Source organism: Falco biarmicus, chromosome 12 (genome assembly GCF_023638135.1).
Source record: "Falco biarmicus isolate bFalBia1 chromosome 12, bFalBia1.pri, whole genome shotgun sequence".
Lineage (NCBI taxonomy): Eukaryota > Metazoa > Chordata > Aves > Falconiformes > Falconidae > Falco > Falco biarmicus.
Genome location: NC_079299.1, coordinates 13006919 through 13029531, shown reverse-complemented (window position 1 = coordinate 13029531; position 22613 = coordinate 13006919). Strand labels below are relative to the sequence as shown.

Sequence of the window (22613 nt, the reverse complement as noted above, 5' to 3'; positions counted from 1 at the left end):
CATGAAGGAGAGAAAATGATAGTGAGAGATGGAGATTTAATGGCAGAGATTGAAGTCTCAAATATATAATCCAGTTTTGTATGATTTTCCTACTCTATTCTCAGTTTGCAATTACAGACCAAAACCAAAAACCTAGCCTTTTATTCACACACTTACTTTCTTAGATCTAACCATTGCACTGCAAATATCTACCAAACAGCCACGTCTGTTCTAAGAAATACAGCATCATTGAGAGTCGACAGATCAAGAAACACGTACACAGGTAAGAGACAGCATTTTCAAAAGCAGGGAGGATCCTGATTCTGGGGTGACCATCTTGTTTATCACAAACTAGAGACTTCTTTTAAAGCTTTGATTTTGGTGACTGTAGCCAAATACAAGAAAGAAAACTGGAGCCCAAACACAAATGTCTGGCTCCTATTCTTTTCTTAGACCACCATGCTGGATTACCACCACTGCTAACAGCACTTCCGCTGCAAATTGGCAGCTGGGCCCCTTGACAAAACATGAAGATATGTTGATGGACCTTGAGACAAAAACACTGAAGTATTCACTCCATTTAATATAGAAAAGCAACTAAATCTTTTAAGTCAAAAATTCTACTGGGAAATAAGCAATAGGCCTTGCTGTGTTCCAAATGTCAGGACTTCCATCCCTCTCCTATAAATTGCAGGCAGGGCTCAAGCACGAGGGGGGAATTCCCAGCACAATCCTGCACGCCGTGTGGACCAGAGTTCTGGAAAAGGACAACACTGAGCAACTGCATTATCCGTATGATTTTCCAGTCTTCTCACATGCCCAAAGAGGGAAAAAAAAAAAGCCCACACCTGGACAGGAAGTGATTTTACTTAGCATGGTGGAAATTAAGGTGCAAATTATGGGAAATACTTGTACAGGAAGACTTCAGCTTCCTCACACTTGGCAGTGTCACTGACTAGGAAACAATAATACTAGCTGTTCAGAGATTGTACCACCCTTTCTAATAACTTTGTGCAGCGTGAGATGTTTCTTCCAGTCTGCAAAATCCTGTATAATTTTGAAGCGTATTAGAGGTGAAGGAAGTGAGGACCACTGGCTATAAAACACAAAGGTCAAGATACAATCCCTGCCCTGGGAAGTCCCTACACTGCAGATTAGCAGCTGTTTCGACAGTTTAGCAATGAAAGTATCCCTCTAATGTTGCTGTGGTTTTACACTCCTCCCAGTACACCCACTGCAGAGCACTGCATCCTCAGCTAGAAAGGAGGGTGTTGGCATTTTTCTCAGCAGTTCTTGAATTTTTGCTCCATATATTTTTGCTTTTAGGTATATTTTCTTCCTTTTTCTGCAAGTAAAAAACTTCCAGTCAGTAAACAACAAGAATTTCACAGCCATTATTTTAAAAAGCACATAGGAAATTAGGCTGTAAATGCCATATTTAAGTAATTCCTGACAAAAGCAAGTTCTAATAAGATTTCCTGATGTGCTAAAAGACAAGATAGGAAGTACCAGGACAGCCAGGCTCACCTAAACTGATCTCAGACAAGAGACTTTCACATAAGGCTTCTTGCCTACATTGTCACCACTTCCTGCTCTTTGTTCCATAAGATAGGATACTTCATTAGATTTGCAACCTCGCGCTCATTCCCATGGCAACTCATGGCACAACAAAACATAAGACGTTAATCACCATTCTCAGACTTCATCAGGAGAGAAGAAACTGAGCTGTGAGCTGACAGAATTGCATGACTCACAAATAAGTAAGTGCAACAAGGGAAAGTAAAAGTGTTATAGCATGCTACAGTGCCCTAGGGATAATGGGGATCCAAACCATGCTGCATAGATCCCCGTCCGGATCTGGATCTTCATTTCCCCACTGTCTGGCAATATTAAGAGTCAGTGCTTTAACTTGTGGCATTCAGACTCAGAAAGGGATGAATCTTAGCTCCACAAAGATAGCGTTATAGTCACGTTCCCTGGCCTATTCCTGCTCAGGGCAGAATCAGACCTAAGTCACAATGAGGCCCAGGGTCAACGACCCAGAGTTCAACTGGCCCAATTATTTCTCCTAATTGCATCTCTAGTGGAAACGTTTCCTTATCTGAAGCCTCAGTTGAAAGATCCTCTTTTGAGGGCATGTGAGAGAGACTGTTTATACTTATGCTTCACTCCTTTGAATGTTTTCATTTCCACTGATAATCCTGTTTTATTGCCTGGCTTTTCTCTCTCTGTCTGAGATAAAGCTACATCAGTGCTAGAATCTTACTGCTGACGGTGACCTGCTTTCAGGGAGACTTCTCTGTAAAACATTTTCAGAATAAAAGATATTGCAAGACTCACATCTAAATATTCCCGCAAGTATTCAATTTTGTAAGCTTGCACCCAATACTCTGGTTTCAAAAGAAAGTCATAACCATTCCTTGGATGGCAAAATAAATATTAACAACACTAGGACAAAAACAGAGGAACAATGTATATTTAAATAAACTAAAAAGGTTTAGACAGTGAGCATTTGAATCAATTTTATACCTATATCTCAAGCTGAGGCTAAGAGTTTGATCTCTGGGAAAGGCCCCAAAGCTATCTTTGATCATAAGAAGTTCCCTATGCTGTATCCTTCAAGTAAGTATAATTCCCCTGGTTCAGATCTCCTTGGACCTTGTGTAAAGAAACTAATCTTTGATTTGCTGTGTAAACACAGTTGCACATACCAGGTTAAGTATGTCTAGGAGGCATTCCTGCATCCTGCTGGCATGGGCATTTCTCCTAAGCCTCTAGAGGATTTGTTCATTAATATCTTTCTCCTGCTTAGTACTCCATTGCATTGGTTTCATTAGGCCGGGGGAACAAACAAATTTTTCCAATAGGATGTTCCTAGAAGCTGGATGAGTTTAGATTTGTTTTATTCAAGCATACTCTCCAGGAGATGGTATTTTAGAAAGACTGAGTGCAATGTGAAGTAAGGTGTGCAATATATGTCAGACTGGAAGACCCCATTCACAGGGACTGATGAAAATCATTCCTTAAGCTACAGCTTTCATAGCTTCCTTTCTATGAACGCCATGCCTGCATGGATCCACACAAAAAAAGAAAACAGAAAGCTAGCCAAATTTCAAAAAATCTGGAAATCCCACAAAATTACTAAATCCCACAAAATTACTAAATCCCACAGAGTTCCTGTTCAAAAGTATAAATTAACCAGAATTTGTTTGAGAGTCCTGTCAAAAATCTGTGAACAAGCCCAGTCTGAACTTTGCAACTCAGATCTCATGTGACTGAAGGACCTGAGAGCAGTCCTTACGGTTCTGAAGGGGTCTCAACATGCAGCTGCTCCCACATAGAGAAGCTGATGAGAGCAGCATACCCCTGCAGAATGCCAAGATCTGTGGAAAACCCAGGAGCTCAAACTGAGCACTGATGGTTTTCAAATTCCTCTGAAAATAAAATGAGCTCTTCCGATTTTCCCCTGCAGTGGCAGCAGCTCCAAAGGCATAAATGGTTGCTGCTGTGGTAACACAGTCATAGTGATTCCATAAACATTAGAAGTATGCCTTGGGAAGACATTTGGGAAGTAAGTTTTAGATTTATCCCTTGTAACTCTAAGCACCACCAGAAAGTGAGCCAGATCTACCAACGCGGTCACTAGCCCTCCTTCCACAAACTGGACAGGGCACCAAAGGCTCCTAATGGTGGTGCTCACCTAGGTGCCAAAGGCAGGTGACAGGAACAGAAGGCATCACGTTTCCAAACCTCAACAATGAAGCACACTGCTTCTTCAGACTTGCTACCAAATCACTCATCTGCAGGTTCAACAAAGGGCATTTAGTTATGCATTTTTCTAGCCATTAATTTTCTTGCACCTGGAAAGATACTGTTAATACAGGCCCTATGTTTTCACCACACCTGTTTGTTAATGTCTGCAAGAGCACTGTCGTCCCTGATGCAGTCTCAAAAAGAGAGAAGGTATGAGAGCTAGGTCAGGGTAGCACTTCTGGGTGTTTTCAAGCTGAAGAACCCCCAGGGAACAAATCACGGCTTCCTTACATGTAATACATGAGTACAAATTTGACCCAGTGATAACTGTGGTGGATGATGGGGTATGTGTGGATAGTTTGACAAAGTAGATGGAAATCTTGATGCCATTCTTCACTCTGCTGTGCATTTCTTACATTAACTTCTACTAGTAAAATCTTGCAGCAAGAAAAAATCAGCCAGTGCTTTGTCTTTGACATCAGAAAGGCTGTGATGTTATCTTTGTAGTATAGAAAATTCTTTTCTATAGAATAGAGATTATAAACTGCTCCCCTCTTTCCCAGAGGTCTCCATAGATAAACATCAAGAACTCAGATGCTGTGACTACAAGGTCACACAAGGAATAAGTTACTACATTTACGTCTAAAAGCTTGACAGAATGAACACTACATATTCATGTATGTGTTTATTTAATGAGCTTTCTTTTATTTTTATTGCTTTGCTTACTACAGCTCAGTAATTTTGTTTCTAGTGTTTTTTCGCAAGTTATCTCTGTCTGACATGAAAGATGTAATTAGAGACAATGTCAGGTTGGAAACAGTCATCTGCTTTCTAGCTAAATCTTCCTACAAAGGCAGCCACTGCCAACTGGGATGTATAGCAGCTGACTGTAATGGTGCGTACAATGTTTAATTGTGCATATATGATACACGTTATTTAACTTTCTCTTTGTTTAATGCAGCACATAGAAATTCTCAGGAGGCTGAGGAGGGTCATATCCATGGCTGAATGAGAAAAGAACATTAGAATTATCATTACAGGCCTTCCTCCCTTTGACTTAACTGGATGAACCCTAGAAGATTTAGAGTTCAGGTTCAGTTCAGATAAACATCCAAAAGTTCACAGGTTTACCCAAACTATCTGAATCTCTAGAGCCCCAAAATGAGCTGGAAACCTCCAGAACTGCCTTTCTTGAGGGATTTCCTGCACTTCCACTTCTGGACAAAAATGAGAAGTGAAAAAAAAAAAAGTAAAAATACTCTTAACGTAAATTAAGTATTGCAGACCCTCAGCACAACTCATTTAAGTTACACTCTAAAAATCAGTCTGCTCACATAGATTTCTTATCAAGTGTTTTGGTGATTATTTTTTTTTAATATCAGCTTTTATGTCTGAATGAGACCACGTTAACTTTTTCACCTGACTTCTCTCAGTCTATCCTACTCATTTTTATCAGCAGATTTTTGTGAGTGGAAGCCAGAACAGATGGTAAAAGAGGTTCTGTTCTCCTACACATTTACAGTACATCTACACAGCATATTTAGGTCTTGCAGAGAATATCTCTTCATCTAAAATATTTATTAAAGCAGTGGCTAAGAGGTAAAGAGAAGAGGCAGGGAGTACAGTGAAGTAGTTTACAAAGTGCTGACACTCACAACAGATAGACCTCTCATTGGCATAGGAGCTGCTGTTTTCCCTCTTTGACACCGATATGGAAAAAAATCAGCAGCCACGCTATCAGCAAGAACGTGACCCTCTGATCAGCAGTTGTTCACTTTCCCAGAGCAGATTCACGTCTACCAAATTAACTGTGGCCATTCATTTTCTCTGTTGTAAAAATGTGTTTTCAATCACCTTTGGGACGAAGACAGATGCTCTGTACCAAATGAAGAGCACGTTGCCTTGTAGTACTTTCCATCATCCCCTTCACTTGTAAAGCCAGAAAGGAACATGGGCACCCTTGCCACAAGTGCTGTTCTCCTAGCACACTGTGCAGGGCCCACCTCCTCACAAAACACCCTCCAGAAACACCCTCCCCATTCATCCGGCGATGTGTTCTGCCATTTGTACCGGGCTGACAAGCAGTCGCTTCTTATGCTACAAAGTAGGAAAAAAAGTGTATTTCATAACCTGGGACTGCCATACGGAGCCAAACAAAGGTCTATGTAGTCTGGTCTAATAACAGCTATAAGAAAAGGGGTATATACAGAGCAATCCTTTCCCTGCTGTATCCATTCAGCTACCAGCTTAGAGACTACCTGAACTGAGAGTTCTCACCTGCACCACCATGTTTATTAGAGACTCATGAACGCATCCTCATTTAATTTGCCTAATCCTTTTCTGAACCTGCTTATGCTTTTGTCCAAGACAACATCCTGTGGCAATGAGGTCCATGACTTCATCGCCCTTCCTTTTGCTTGTTTAAAATCAGCTATGAGAATTTCAGTGAGTGTTTGTAGTTCTGTTTAGTTAGAAAATGAATACAGAAATAGCTCCTTATTCACTTCCTCTGTCCTTCATTCACCCTTGCTGCTTTTAAATATAATGATCGTCTTTCCCCCACAGTCACTCTTTTACAGCACAGGAAGTCCATCAAGCTCTTTGTCATGTAGAATTCATTCCATAGCATCCTTATGATCTATTTCTCCGTTTCTTCTTAAAATCTTTGGGATTTTTAAATTACAGTATTTCCAGAGTTTCACATAGAAGACTAGGTGTGAATGCTCTGTGGCATGATGCTCTATACTTTGATTTCTATTCCCTTCCTACCAACTCCTAGCATTCTAGCTGGCTCTGCCATTGTTTTGAAGTGATGTTGTCAGAGCTAGCCATAATGACACCTCAGGTGCTTCCCCCAGATGGGAATAGCTGTTTCCTGCTACTCATGGCATATATAGAATTTACTAATAGCTATATATTCCTGCTACTCATGGCATATATAGAATTTAAGCTAGTTTCTTCACTCTTCATTTATTAAGGTTAGAAAATAATCTGAGAAACAAGATTCAGCCATTCAGCATCCTAATAGCATCTGCAGCTCCCCGGGATTGATTTGAGTTCAGATGTTCCTGAATAGTTTTGTGTCATTAGCAAATCCTGTCCTTTTACTGCTTATCCCCATTTTTAGATCAGGAATAATCTGAGTAACATGGAACAGATTTTTGTCAGTAACTTCCCCCTCCTGTGATTGCCAGTCCTTCAATTACATCATTGTGATGTTCTAGCTAATTGGGGAAGTGTTTTCTACATGACTTTCACCCATTTCTTGGAGGCTTGCCAAATCCATCCTCATAAAAGCATGAAATACCTCTTAACTGACATGGGTTATGAGTTAGTAAAGCAACACGTCTCTCTCTCACCTCCTTGCTAGGTCTCCATCAATGCTATGATACATGTTATCTCTTTAAGAAAAAAACTGACATAGGAAGCTTAGCTTCCTATCTCTTTTATATGTTTCTTGTTTGGCTTTTTGATTTCCAGGTTTTTTTCACACCAGTTCAGTGTTGATCCAGGATTTGCCTCCTATCACCGTTGGCTCAAATGCCTGAAATTATCCAATATCCCAGCAATGTTCTCAGGTTTTTAGTTCCATCCATCCTCCTGCATGCCAAACCCAGAGCCTGCTACAGTTTCATATCCTCCAGAAAAACCTGCTAGTCAATCTGGCAGCTGAAACTCATGTTTGCTGCACCTTTTCCAGAGAAATGTGTCTCATGGGGCCTGTTCAGCCACTGATGAAAGGCAGGCTTAAGCATGAAACCCCCTGCGGCTCCAGCAGCAGTTCGATGTCGCTGTCCCGGTGTGTTGGCGCTGGGGGAAGAGGAGGGGCACACCACACATGTATAACCAGGCACACACAGTACATCTTCTCACCAGATGGTGCATCAGACCTGTTGCAGTTTAACTTTTAATTAAACTAAGAACTGAGGGCCACATTCAGTCACAGCATCAGTTTCCTCCAAACCAGATGTCTGCAAGATACCACAAAAATTGTATTCATGTGAGCCCAAACCCAGGCTGTGGGTGGCCACTGCCCAAGCCTCATATACCATCTCTGTCAGGGCAAGAAGGCTTCTCCAACAGCGAACTGACAGCCCCTTTGTTCTGGGCCACCATGCCCTGAAAGCCTCCTCTATCCTGCATGGCACACATGAAACCAAAACTCCTGCAGCATGCCACTGTTGCTAACTGGGCATAGAAAACGGCCTGGAACAGAGCAGGACACGCTCCATAAGGTTTACCCAAAGCTTCCCAAAGCAGCATACTTCTTGCCAAGGCACCCAGTAACTGCACAGTGCAAGCATAGTTACTTTAATTTTTTCTAGCAGCTCAGCACACTGATCAAGATGCCCTCTGTGCCGAAATCCCAGATGTGCACTGTAGTCCTGGCTAAGAGAAACTGGCAGGAGGTGTCTCAGTTGATAAGCTATTAGTGCCTATTAGACATTTGGTAAACATGGATAAATCTATGAAGCCTTCAAAAGGCCCTGGATAACATTTTCAGTAGGCAGATGGTAAGAAAATTTAAAAAGATCCAGACCAAGTTACATGGCAGCCCTACATCTTTCCTGGAGCCCTGCCTCTAGATCTTGTGTGCCATATGATGATTTTAGAAAAGTGAGGTCCATAAGGCTCCAAAGAAACAATAATGATTTAATTTATGTGGGCAAAATCTGAAGCCAGTAGCCTACCTGTAATGTCAGTTGTCAGGCAATGGTAACAGGCTAGTACAGATTTTTATATCCTGGGCATTGACTCAGTGTCAAATATTTAACGAAAAAAATTAAGAAAAATAAAAAGTAGCTGATCCAAGGACTGGCAATGACTGTACTCAAGGATCCAATCCCCCTCTTGCCTCCAGTCCCCTCCCCATGCTTCACCCTAAGTTTCCCCTCCCTCTCTGCCTTTCTCGCTTGGAAGATGTTATTGTTTAGCATGGCACATTCCCAAGCTGCTAGACCAGGACAGTAAAATTATTCACTGACTTTACTGTACTCTTCTACCAGTCACTCATTTTTTAAGCTTTCAGCCCTCCTTCCCTCCACCCCCACCTCCTCCATTCCCCAATGAAATTCACTTTTTCCCTTCTCTCCCTCCCTTTCTGCTAGGCAGAGCCTGGAAAAAAGAAATCAAGGCCAAACTCAACAAAACTACTGCTGCGTAATAGCAGTCCTTTTTCACACACAGATGGTCAGTCAGAAGAATGAGCGCTTTATAAGACAGACATCATGCTGGTCTTTACAATCCTGTTCTCCTGGACCTCGGCAGGAGTTTTTCATCACCAAAGTGGATAATAACTCTGTCAGACACCTCATACACACAGGTATTAATAAAAAAAGAAAATACTGTAGTGACTGATTTTACAAGAACCTGGGAATCTTAATGTGATAGTTAAAAATGCGCACGATGATTACGCACAACCAATAGCTATGTCAACAGGGGTTTATAGCAGGTCGCTAATAAGCAGGGAATGCGCTTATGTATACATCGATGGTTTTGCACTTTATTGACAACATTTCCGCGGCCAAAGTCCATTTACCGTTGCATAGTCATAAACATGCACACGTTGTGTGCTTGTAAACGCCTAAGTGGCCAAAGACTTCTCCATGTTTGATATGGAAACACCATTTGCATGGGTAATAGCAGTTTACAGCATTGCTGTCTGCTGTACCACAAGGTGCTAGCAGTTGCACATGCCTTTAGTTCTGAAATTTGGCTGAATCTATAAATAGACTTAAACATGTTATTTTTAAAGAAAATTCCTTTTTCCCAAAATTGAGTTTTGATGACAAAGGAGGTAGATTCCCATCGTTATTTAGATGCCAAACCCTCAGTTTTTCTTTTGATAGATCTAGAGTGTCAAAATCACATATGAAGACATAGACAGCACCAGCATTCACTGAGTCAGAAACACAGCTGCCTTTGTCTAAAATAGAAAAATATTTTCAGCTCTACGCTTTCCTACAACAAAAGTAGCAATGCTAATGAAAATCGTTGCAATAGGTTTGAAGTAGGAGCTGTGTTCTAATAGTCATCTTCCTCTTTCTTCCACAAATGGAAATTCTTAGCACTTTTGCAGCTCAGCATTTTCAAATTCAAATAGAATGAAATTATGTGTGAACTCTCACATTCTCACTTCATTAGTCATTCCCTTCATTAGCCAAATCAGAAGGGGCAGCACTTAATGCTTCTGCTCATGAAAAAAGTTCTCCCAATAACGTATTTGAGAGCTATTCTGACATTAAAGTTAAATAAAAAAACGTACTTTGTACTTGATCTAATGAAGGCATAAAAAAAGAAATTATGCCACTTAGAAGCTTAAAGATTATCTCAAACAGAAATTAATTTGCTGACATCCTTTTATTATCAGCAGACAGTCGCACGCTAAGCACTAAACAGGTACAGTGTATGTGGAAGGACAAATCCCTGCTAAGGACGCACGCTTTCCACAGGTTAAGTAGTACCCACTCTTCAGCCCTCAGTCTCCATTCTTCCTTGGACACAGTGGTAAGAAACTGCCTCTTTTCCTACTCCAGCTACCCCTTTTCTCCTGTCCCTCCCTTCAGCCTACATTCCAGAACTATTTCTTTGCACTACTGAAGTTTCTGAAAAATAAACACCCATCAACAGCATCGCGCTGATGATTTGTACTCTCCCCTGGGTGCAAAATCAATTCAGGATTTTGTTCAGGAGCTGCCAAAGAACAGCACATTACCTATCATTAAAGAGATGCATGGCCAAACCTGGGAGTGAAGATTGCCAAGAACTGGGCTTTGCTGTGCCCACCTCAGTTTGGTGCTGTCAAGCCTTCAGCTTCATTCTCCAAACATAATGAAACAAATTAAGTCAGCCTTTTCAGCATCAATCCCATCCACCATAAATTAATTTTTAGGGGCATTTTCCCATGGATTCAATCCAACTGACCTGGATTCCATGCTCCTCTTTTACACCAATCATCAAAATTAACAGTAAGTGTTCAAAATGAGTTCTCATACATATGGAGCACAGAATAAGATTTAGGAAAGAAGGTTAAAAGTGTTTAGCCACGGGGGGGTGGGGGGGGGAGCGGTGGGGAATATACATATTAACTCTGAATGCACAAAACCCCCATATACTCCTGTTTTCAGTCAGCCTTTTCAAACTTGTAGATACTATTTTTTAATTATTACTAATGACAAGCACACAAACTATGCCACATCAGCAAAACCTTAATAAAAAAGGGGTGAAAGGAAAGAAGAAATGTACATAGCTAAAGACAGCTTTTTTAGCAACACCGATCTCAACAATTCATGAAACCTTCTCTGGCATGGATGGTCCTGGCCTCTGTGGAACAGAATGTAGGACTGGGCTCAGGATGAGGCTAGCAGGGCAGTCCCAACACTAAGCAAACCAACTTTCTAATTAAGGATCTTAAATAAGGTAGGAGAAAATGAAGTAAAGAAGAAAAATTTTGCCTTGATGAGTAAATACATGGAGAAAAGGGAAACCGTGGGTTTCAATGTATATTCTCATCTTCTCTCTCTGGATACCTCAGTCTGACAAACTGAATTTCCACTCTTAAGAGCATCAGTTGCAATGATTACCACCAGCAGCAATTTTTGATAGCTAATGGTGGAAAAAGTCTAAAAACAGATAGGGTGATCTATCCTCAGTCTCCCACACTTTTCAAGCCAGCTTGGAGATTTTTTATAATCCTACACAAGCTCCAGAGTATTTAACAGGAACTTCTGTGTTTTCTTTCAGAATTTCACTTTTCTGAATTGGGTTTCAAAATGTTTCCATCTTAGCATAGAAATAAGGGAGGATATAAACCAACCCTGCAATACTCTGGCAACCTTGTGCGAGTCAGAAATGCACATATGTGAATGACCTGATAGGGGCTGAAACCCCTGGTTTGTAAAACCAACCATCAGGCTTCAGCGCCCTCAGTGGAGACAGGATTGATCCCTGGCAATCCAGGATTATTAAGGCTATATTTTAGAAAAAAATAACAGCATTTCAGGGGGATTTTAACCCAAGAAAGATCTTCTGATGGTAATGGCATTACTACCTTTCTATCTCCCCCTTCACTTCTTCCCTGCTTACTTCCCTCTGCCAGCAGCTCCCCCACCGTGCCCTCCAACATACAATGCTCTTTCTCCATCTCAGCCTCCAGTCACATAATTGCTCTGAAAGGCAGGATCCCCAGGCTCTCACGAAGCTCCTGCTGAAGTTAATGAGACTTGGCACAAGATCTTCTTATAGAGAATTACTTGCAAGAGCAGCACCTTACTATTGGAGACAACACAAAAAAAACTTCTTCACTGACAGTTTTCATCCTCAGCTCTAATTTTTACCCAGGTCAGGAATATTTTTTGCTTTATATCTGACTTGACAGTTATTAATACTACTGTGAGTACATACCACCTGACTTTATATGATTTAGAAAGAGGAGAGAGAGCAAAGATAACAGTTTCATTATAAGTTTTAAGTGCCCATAAATCTTTCTACATCAAACCATTACTGATCTCCCAAGAGGGATTCTCCAAACACTGAAGCCATGCCTATTTGGCAAGAACTACAGACAGGGATTTCTTTTTTAGCCTTCTTCGTCTCTACAGAGGGTAAAAATCTTGGAGAGAAATCTTTGGTCCAAAAGCCTTCTTTTTTTCCTGCAGCAGTTCGAGGAACAGCGATGGTTTTAATAGAGTTCTCTAATGACTCTATAGCTTCTTTTTATAACTCTTTCTTGGAGTAATAAAGTGGCAGAGGTAATGATACTGAATCACTAACTTTTCTACAGTGAAGAAGAGAGCATGAGTCCATGGAGTTATTTTCATTCAAAGCCCAGTGCCCAATGCAATTCTAGCTTCTGCAAAACACAGAGTTAAAATTCCTTCTCTCCTGTGTGCTCTCCTAGTTTATATCAGGAGGTGAGCTCATGCTGGCCAGTTGCTTGGGGAGTAATTTCAAAAGTCCCACCTTGACTCCTGTTCTGTGATATTCCAGTGACTGTTCCTCAGAGTGCCTGAGACAGAGCCGATCAATGCCCCCTTGAGCTCTCCAGAGAAGCACAGAAGTAATGGGCAGCTCCATGGTCTGGCTTCTCCCACCTGCACGTTGTACAAGGAAGCTTCCTCCAGCATCACCTGCAGAGGATGAATCAGATCCCAGGTGGGATAAATTCTCCAGTCTCTCTTGCTGACCTTGAAAAGGTCAAGGCTTCGAATTTACGCACTTTTATTTGATGACAAAATCAGAACAGGATGGTTCTAGACCCTCATGCAAGTAGTTTTTCTAATGTCAGGGATCATGCAACATGAAATAGTATATACTTTTTCACCACATATCTTTATAAAAGTGCAGACCAAGATTGGGAGACCCTTACAATGGCTGTGAGGTAAAACACAAGTTCCACTGAAGGAAACTGGTAGACTTTTTAGCACAGATTTCAATGGCACTGGAATTTCACTCCTACTTATGCTCAAATGGCTAGGTTTATTAGCGTGAGATCCCCTATCTATTCAGTAGAAAACTTATTAAATTTAAAAGAGTATATTGAAAATCACTATCTGAACCAATCAAGACTAAATATATGTACCTCATTAACCAAAACCAAATGTGTTTTCATCTACAGTTCAGTTCTTGTTACAGCTGGAGCTGTGACATGGTTCTGTGTTATGCTGTACTTCAGCAAGACATGTCAAAAATGCAAACTGAAGGGTAAAATTATTTCATTTCCAAAATAAATAAATGCCTTTGGTCAACACTAGTACACAAAAGACAGGTATTTTAAACTAAGGGACCTGCAGGGAATTGGTTCCTCACAAAGCTTCAATTAGCTTTCAAATTATCTCTCTCACAATGTGTACAAATACTCCTAACCAAACTTCACTGAAAAATGGATTCTCAATACTTTTATTTACCTAATAGTTAACACAAGGATAACAACACACATGCAAATTTAAAATAAAAACATATGTGGGGACTTTCTCGCCCCAAATAAGAATTTAAAACAGATGTGCTCTTTTAACTGTATTTCTTCACCCAATGCTTTTCTCTTCACTGTTTGTATTTTTAATGTTTTTTTTTTTTTTCAAAGGTACATAATAATTTATTCCCCCTTTTATCTGACAAGCATGGATTTCAAATAACATATTCTATCTTTATTTCTTGCTGGCATAACTCACTTATATCAATTGGTGTTTTGCACAAAGGGAGCGGACGGCAGTTCAGCTATAAGCGAGGATACTATTTTCATTAGAACTGTGTTTAAAAATCAACATAAAGTTGCAGGATAAAAATATTATAATATTCATCCCTGCTTCTGCCAGTTCTGTATTCTCACATTCCTAGCAAAACCCATGCTTTTGTTGGACACTGCCATCCTACTTCTCACATTTTCAAATAACAGTGCCTAATGTTTAGAGGGATAAATTAAGCTGTAGCAGCTTTTCAGTCCCAGAATCAGAAAATATTGGAAAGGATATTTCATTTCTCTTTTTCTTCTCAAAACTTTAACTGTGATTTTTGAAAAAAAAGCATAGAAAATCTGGTAAAGCAAAATTCCACGCAGTAGCAAAACACAAGGAGAATCAAAGAGTTAGGTCTCTACCAAACGTACCAAACCCAAATGCCTTCTCCAGGACTCAGGTGTCTGGGTGTGCTCACTTACACTGCTCTCAGCTCAAGTTATTCAACAGGTTATTGGTAGCAAGAAAGACCCCAACCAGGAAAAAGCAACTCAAATTCCTGTAACATAATGTCTTCAGATTTTTTTTTGTAATGAATCGTCTTCAGATTTTTCAGGGACTTTTAATCACGTCAAGCTTAATTAGCACACACCTGCTCGTGAGGTGTCTTGGCCCGTCACCACAACACAAAGCGCCACTGTGTGAAAGCACTTCTGCTCAGCAGAACCCAATTCCAAATAACATACCTGTCTACATGGCTTCATATTCAGATGCTCTGAAAACAGATTTATAGCAAGCCCTGTATTTACAAAAAATATATTTAAGGTGCAAAGCCAAGAACTGGTAAGTTAGGAAATGTTTCCTAAAGTTCTGCTGGGTGTACCCGGAGGCTGCAGGGCCCCGTATGGAGGAGGCCCGCGGCTGGTCGCCACCAGGTCTTGCTGGCTTCGACATCATGGTGAGCACCTCAGAACTACACCTCTTCACACCTCTGCCCAGCCATAGCTAAGGAAAGTAGCCACTGGAGCAGGACACATGTGAGGAAGGGACATGTTTTGAGAAAGAAAAGGAAACAAACTGAAGGATACACGGGTAAGGCAGCATCACTGGTGATATGGCCGGAGACACGCTTTCAGAAGGAGGTGCTCCCTGACAGAGGAGGGATCCCCAGAGGGATGAGGTCATCCCCAAGCAGGGCAGGGACACCCCCAGAAGGCTGGAGGTCACCCCTGAGTAGGGCAGGTACACCCCTGAGGGTGTGGGCCCCACACCAGGCCAGGGACACCTCTGAAGGACCACGGCCCATGGGCACCCCATACCCAAACAGGGACACCCTTGAGGGGCTGCAGCCATGGGTGACCCACGCTGGTGCAGAAGAAAAGCAAGGACTGGCAGGAAGCCATTAGGCCAATGACCCCAATCTGTTGTGCCACCTGTCACCTCACTGAGGGGACCAGGAGACTGTGGAAACGCGTGTGGTGACGGGGGAGGCTGAGACTGGGAAGGAGGAGGAGAGGAGTCGGACCACAGCCAAGCCTGCAGGAGGGTGAGGAAAGGCGTTTGCCCAAGTGTTCATTTAATTGCCTTTTTTTCTCAATACTTGAATCAGCAATTAAAAGCTTATGTTAACTGGCAATAAATTAAGTAAATTTTCCCAAGACTATTTTGCCTGTGACAAACCTAACATTTAGGAAAACCCTTATCTGTCCCTTTCCAGTGTTTTCATTCAGCCTTTCCAGTGTATTCATTACATGACAGGATCTTCAACTGCACAGCTGTAGCACACCTTCATCACCAAACCCTGCCGCATCCACCATGAGTAATTTAACCATGAGGGAAGAGGAAGTGTCTTCATATGACAATGGGCTTCTTTTTCCTTTTTACCATGCTTACATAAAATCTTCCAGAAATTAGAATTGGGAATTGACTTCTTGGTGTTTTCAGTGGTGCTCCCAGTAGCTTCAAAATACGATATCCAAAGGCATTTTCCTACAAACTGGTATCAAAGAAGAAATTACCTTGATGATAGCTGAGCAAAACTGAAATTTTCAACACTCAGGAAATGTCAATGCTTCATATAATTCAGACGTCACAAGCTAAAACATTTCCAAAATGTTTTGAGATCTGATTTCTAAAAAAAGGTGGTAATTCCATCAAATAAGCTAAGATTTTCTAGGGTAGATGTCAAAAGTTATATTTCTGGCCCAAATACTCAAACCTCTGGCTTTGTCAGGTCTCAGATTCAAAGCACGTAGCTACAAATACTTTTAGAATCTTTTTAATACCTAACAGTTAAAATATAAATTAAAAAGGGTATTTTTTCCTTTGCATTACTCTGAAAAATGCTGGAATATGTTGGTGTATTTTTTGTCCAAGCAAACACATCCTAGGTGATGCAGATACCTGACAAAAATTTAAACATAACAGTTGAAGTCTGGCAAAGCTAAAGTGACTGAAAATAGTGTCTTATTTAATGGCGTCTTACAAGAATATTTTTATGAAAATGGACAGAAGAGTCAGGCAAATTCAGTTACTGGGGAACTTAGTAGGACCATGATTAACTGGGATATCAAAAAATAAATTAGAATATTTTGGGAGCTTTGGCGTCCTTGAAGAAGTGCAGTTTTACAACAACCAGATAGAAGGGGAAAAAATAGGGACCATCTTGCAGACCTGGCACATCTCACTGAAAGTTTGCAATAGAAAACCAAACTGCAATGGCCCTACACCAATCAAAAAAACCTATAAAGACTGAGACTGGGAGATGGCACTATAAAAATTGTAATCAGACTCAGGAACCAGACTGAGTGAATTACATGTTGGCCTTTGAGCAGCAAATCAAAACAATCAGCAGAGAAATCCAAGCAGCAATTGAACATTGACCACTGGAAACTTAGAGCAGCAACTATTCACCAAGATTTTTCATTTTTTTTAAAGCAAAGTCAAGTAAAGCTAGTAAAACTCAGCAATTGTTAACATACCACCATAACTACAGGTTTAATAATGTCCCATAAACTTTAAGAATTTGAAATTCATTGCTGTTGGGCAGCTTTGCATTCAGTTTGCAACACACCCATTTTCACACTCAAAGACATCAGAAAAGCAGATAAAAGTTTATTTTTCTTTTGATAAAGAAGTTAAGCAGATTTTGGCAGCTTGCCATCAATTTGACCCCATCCCTCAACTTCCCCCCTACTCAAACACTATAAATTAATCTTACACTGTTTGAGAAAAAAAAAGAAAAAGAAAAAGAAAAAAATAAAAAACAAGAAACTGAAAAACTTCCAACATTCAAGTCCTTTGGCTGAACCTCTCAGGGGCATATCCCATGGTGACAGTCTTCAGTCTTGACTGTCTCAGATGGCCTCTTCCCTAAAACTATGCCTATAGTGCAAACTTCTCCCTTAAACTCTAATTCCATTTTATCTTGGTCTTGATATTACCATCAACCACAATTTCTAGAAATACCCACTATGACTCTCTTCTTCTGGACTAGCTGCTGATCTCTACACAAGCACATTTGCAGAGTAACTTCACTCAGCAAAAGTCACTCCAGGTTTCTACTATGAAATCTAAGAGTATGTGCCCTACAAATTTAGTAATTAAATCCAGGAACTATGCAGGGAGGAAAAAGTATTAGTTGATTTCAATTGCAAAGCAAATTAGATGAAGGTTTTTATAACTTGGCTCCATAGCAATGGCCATACCAGCAGCAAACAAATAATACAAGGGGAGTCTCACTTTACACACACATTAAGTGCAATGCACACAGGTTATCCTAGGCCAGACTTTAACTTAATCTTAATACTGATATCCCAATCTTCCTTCTGAAAGTTTAACCATTTTTTTCCAATAGTGACTCCACATTAATTTCCCACAATGCTTCCCAGCTTCCCCATTTATATAAGCAAGCGCCTGAAATGCTTTTTCAGGACAAACTGAAAATGAAGGAAAGTTTCACAGTTTCTAATAAGTCTGAATTTTGTGAAACAAAATGCTGGTTGTTACATCACTCTATGAAAAAATATTTATATTGGCTCTGGCTTTAAGGTTACATTTCTCAGTTCATGCAAGTGGCAGGAAACATGCAGAATTTAATCAAGAGATAGTCCACAAGGCTTGTTAAATGAAATGTTAAGTAAAGACTTGCTATGAAAACAAAAAGATGCAACTCAGGAAATGAGCTTGGTCATCTCACAACTCTCTGTTGTTCCACAGCCAAGCATTGGCTAAACATTAGATTATCATTATAAACAATACACAGGGAAAAAAACTGCATTCAGGATTTACCCTAAAAGTAAATTTGAAGAGCACCTAAGTGACTTATGAGACTCAGCTTTATTTTCAAATCTGGCTTAAAAGACTAATTCAGATCTTAATGAAAACCAGGGAACACAGGCTTCCAAGTCACGCACTTTTGAAGCATTTACCTAAAATCTAAAATGCAGTTTTAGACACAAGCCAGAAAAACCGACAAGAAAATACATTTATAAAATGTAAATTCGCATAACAAGAACAACTTTTTCACATGGAAAAGTCTTTCTTTGAGGAGGAAACTATTTTTCAATGCAGAAGGTCAGTGTTACTAGAAAATAAATAACATGAAAGAGGAAGAAGAGGATAAGGGAAATTGCTCTGTAGAAGAAAAACAAAGAACAGCAGTCACAAACTTCGCTTGAACTCCTGAACTACCAAGTTAATCAAGGTAAGCTACTGCTATCCTCCACATTTCTGGTCCAGCCCTCCTTTCATTTCTTTGGTCCCATTGCTGTAACTTTCATAAATTTGTAAGGGCAAACTCTGTATTAACACAGTGAATATGATCTCTGAGTTACCAGTGGGGTTCTCAAACTGGTACACATTAGTCTCAGACCAAGCATTTCTTCAGATTATACAAGTGCAACAGCAGTGTCTTGTGTTAAGATTGTTGCCTCCCTTTTTATTTGACAGCATGATTGCATTTATGTTTGGGGGAAAGCCTGTACAAAGGGATGACTTCTGAGCTTGGCTCCTGTATGTGCTCTTAGCTCCTAACATGGTGAAATTAATAGCTATTTTTATTTCATCTGGCAGAGAGTTTTGCCGTCAATGTAGGATTGCATCTCCTGTGACCACAGGGTTTCTCAGATTTCCCAACAGTTTAATTGCTCTGTGCTACGTGAGGTTGCATTTTCAGAGAGAAGGAGCTATCTCATACAGCCAGAGGTCTGCAAACCAGCCAGCATTCTTGAAACACAGTCTTTGTTCAGTGACTAGTAGGAAAAGAAAAGTAGTAAAGTTTCATTGGATAAAGAACTATAACCAAATAAAGAGCTTATGCTTAAAAATTACTATCATGTCTGATAAAATTAAACTAATGCAGCAAAGGAAGACTAAAGCAAACACTAAAATTTTCAGGGAAAACTTGACTATGATGGAACGACTTAAGTACTTCAGTATCTTCATCACTGACATTAAAATTCTATAACCCCTTGATTTCTAGAAGGGGAGAAAGGGGAAAGGGGAAAAAGACAACAAAGTGAATTGGTCGTCTGGACAATCAATGAAACCTGAACAATCAATGAAAACAAATACTTGGTTTGTTTTTACTTTCCTCTCTTCCTGAATGAATTAATGAAACTGTTGAACTTTGGCCTCTTCTTCAGGCTAGAGCAGCAAGATGACGGGCTGACTTAATATCTCCCACAGCCCACAGCAATGCTGATGGAAGATTTTAATGTGAGAACACTGTGTGCTCGTTTGGCATTGCATTCCCTAGAGGGAATATGGTGGAGAGTATATAGCTTAAATTTAGCTAGAACTGAACATTAAAAAACATATACTTGGTGCCTTGATAGTAAAGATCAAAAACGGTCACTCTATACTTGGCTTCCTTTGCAGGTTTATAATCCCTTTGCCTTTCTCATTCCTTTTTTTCTTTTTATGGCATAATTGTTACATAGCAGACAAACATTTTGTCTTTCTTAGCAACGCTAGTTAGACAATATAAGAAGCTTGTGTCAGGAAAATAATCAGGATTCTCTGAAGCACTCTTGAAGTCCTTTCACCATGCCTCATAAATGATTTCAAGTGTTTGATGAAAAGTTGGGCCCTGTGACACAATTTTCCTTCGGCTTCAAAATCAGATGAAGAAAAATTCCTGCCATACAAAAATCAAAACTTCAGGTCTGAAATGAGAGTTTTCTTGGATTTTCTTTTTGTACATGAAATGCCATTATTCAGAAGTATCCTCAGCATTGCACCAGCTAATAGCAACACAGGGATAGTGATCTGCAGCCACTGTTATGCAGACAATAAAAAGGCTCACTTTTAAAGTACAGTGCCAACAACAGTTTCAGGTCATTTCCCAACTGGCTTTTCCTGTCTGGTATGCCATTCAGAGCTCTGGATCCGTTGACACTGCAGGTTAAATGAAACAAAAAATCCAAACAGAAGCCACAAAACTCAGCAATTCAGCCTTTTTGATCTATCTAAGTGTTTTTAAGCCTGCCCAGCACCATGGGATCCAAGTGCCCTTTTTCACATTTCAGTGTTTCCAAAAGGGTCAAGCCATGGTCAGACCATGATGAGTGGTTGTTGCAAGGGAAGATTGCTTTAGAGAAGAAACACGTCCTCTTTTCCAGAAATAAACCTGAACAGGACAAATTAAAGGTGGAATAAGAAAGGAAAGGTCTGTTTTTCCTTGGCAAGATTAGTAGAGTTGGCAGCATATGGAAGCAGAGTTGCAGAGCTGGAAGAAAACACTTTCCTCTAACCTTCAAGAGCAAGGAGGTCACAGTTCTTTCAAGGAGCTTCCCTTGGGATAACATGAATATGGACTGTCCCATACTTTATAGATGGAATAACCATTTGAAAGTACAATAATTTGAGATAAACTGAGATTAGTTTCTTGCATTGACATCCGCTTGGAAAACTTAGTGCAAGGGTCATTTGGCTTGCTATGTTAATGATAATACTGCCAAAATCCAGTACCAAAACAATGAGTAATTTGTAAAGATTTGGCATATTACATCCTGCTTAATAAATTCAAAAGTTTGAACATGACAGCATATTGTAATGTAGTAACATAGTACTGTAAATTTGCAGAGCCAGGTTCAGCCCGTAAGGAGACCCAACATTGATTTCAATACACATGCTTACTGCAAGCTGAATGATCTGAATACATACTTGGCTGAATACATCCTAACCCCACTATATATGCAATGAAAAAAAATTGAGCTGCTTCTTTCTAGTTATTTTATGTAGTCATGTAATAACTGTATTTTTTTCATACATATTCACATCTATAAATTGGTGGACTTGGCAGTGCTACATTAAGGGTTGGACTTGACGATCTTAAAGGTCTTTTTCCAACCTAAACGATTCTATGATTCTGTATTTTGGCAACGAGAGAAGTATATATTTAAATGCAAAGCAAGATAATTGGTCTTTGAAGACCTGGCAGGCATGCCCTGGTTAGCATAAGTTAACAGAAGCACAGTCAAGGCATTCATTCAGAAAAGGCACATTAACTTTGGGATGAAGAGAAAGTAGTCATATGAAAGGTAAGACCTGCTTGAGTAGCCTAATACAGCCAAGTAATAATGGAGAGTACAAACTGGTCAAGGGGATAATGGAGAGAGGGACAGGATAACCAAGACTCAACTATGGCACAGGGGAGAGGCAAGTTAGTACCAACTTCTTGACTCACTCCAGCAAATTGCTAGACTGATCATGCACAAGAGTGCCTAAAAAATATCCCTCTGCCCATCTTACACTGTTACTGGGGGAGTGAAAATGAACACCCAGGACAAAAATCCTGATTCTGGGAGTCCCATTGGCAAGATTGTATCATACATCTTCCCAGAAGAGGGAAGTTTTCCATTATCAGAGATTAGTCATGCCATTTCTGCTGGGACAGGCTAACCATCACTGTCATCTTCTCCCTCCTACGGAATGCTTGATGAGACTGTGGTCAGAGCAGGAACTCATATCTGGAAGGACCACGGACTGGGCATAACACCGGACAAACCCTATGTTTCCACAAGATATAAATAGAGAGGCACAAAAGAAATGGACATAGACTAACAATTCCTGTTCTCACTTCAAAAATGGGTTAATTTGCTGCGTGAAGAGCAAGTTTCCTCTAATAACAGAGTTGCTCTGTCAGTAGCAAATGCGGGAGAAGTGACTCAATGCTATCCAAGACCCAAGCATGCCTCTCTGGCCACATAGAGAGAGCTGGTGGAGACAGAAGGGGAAGCTGGGCAGTGTGGAGAGATGGCTCGCTAATCCTGTCAGGAGAAAAAGTGTTTCATGTCACTCAACAGCATCTCCACAGGGCAGTTACAGGAGAAGTGCTGACAGCCTCTGAAAGGAATCGCATCCAGTCATCCTCCAGCAGGAAGAGGTTGGCTTTGACACGAAGCTTATAGGGTGGGTGAGATGAAAGTGGGGGGAAGGGACCTCTGGGCTGCGTGTAGGATTTTGCCTTCCTCTGCCCCACGAGGAGACGGAAGAGGAATGCATTAGCAGTCCCGACTGCTTTCAGCTAGCCTGTCCTTTCTGACCCCTTCACCAAGCAGTTCTATCTCTCTCTCATTCCCCGCCTTTCAAAATTTAAACTTGCTAACCCTGCTGCCAAAAATAAAGACAGAAATAACATCAGGGTTGAAAGGAATTTCAACATAAGGAAGAGCTGCAGGGACAGACCAGGGATTCCTGCCACAT

General features: G+C 40.5%; 1 long non-coding RNA gene across 1 annotated transcript in view; it reads right to left on the bottom strand.

The window, feature by feature from the left end:
• The window catches only part of LOC130157845 (uncharacterized), a 96817-nt gene extending 83745 nt beyond the window's left edge, over nucleotides 1-13072 (bottom strand). The window contains exon 1 of the long non-coding RNA XR_008825059.1: nucleotides 12694-13072. This is a non-coding gene — a long non-coding RNA (uncharacterized LOC130157845). The remainder of the gene's footprint in view (nucleotides 1-12693) is intronic.
• Between the last annotated feature and the right edge of the window lie 9541 nt (nucleotides 13073-22613).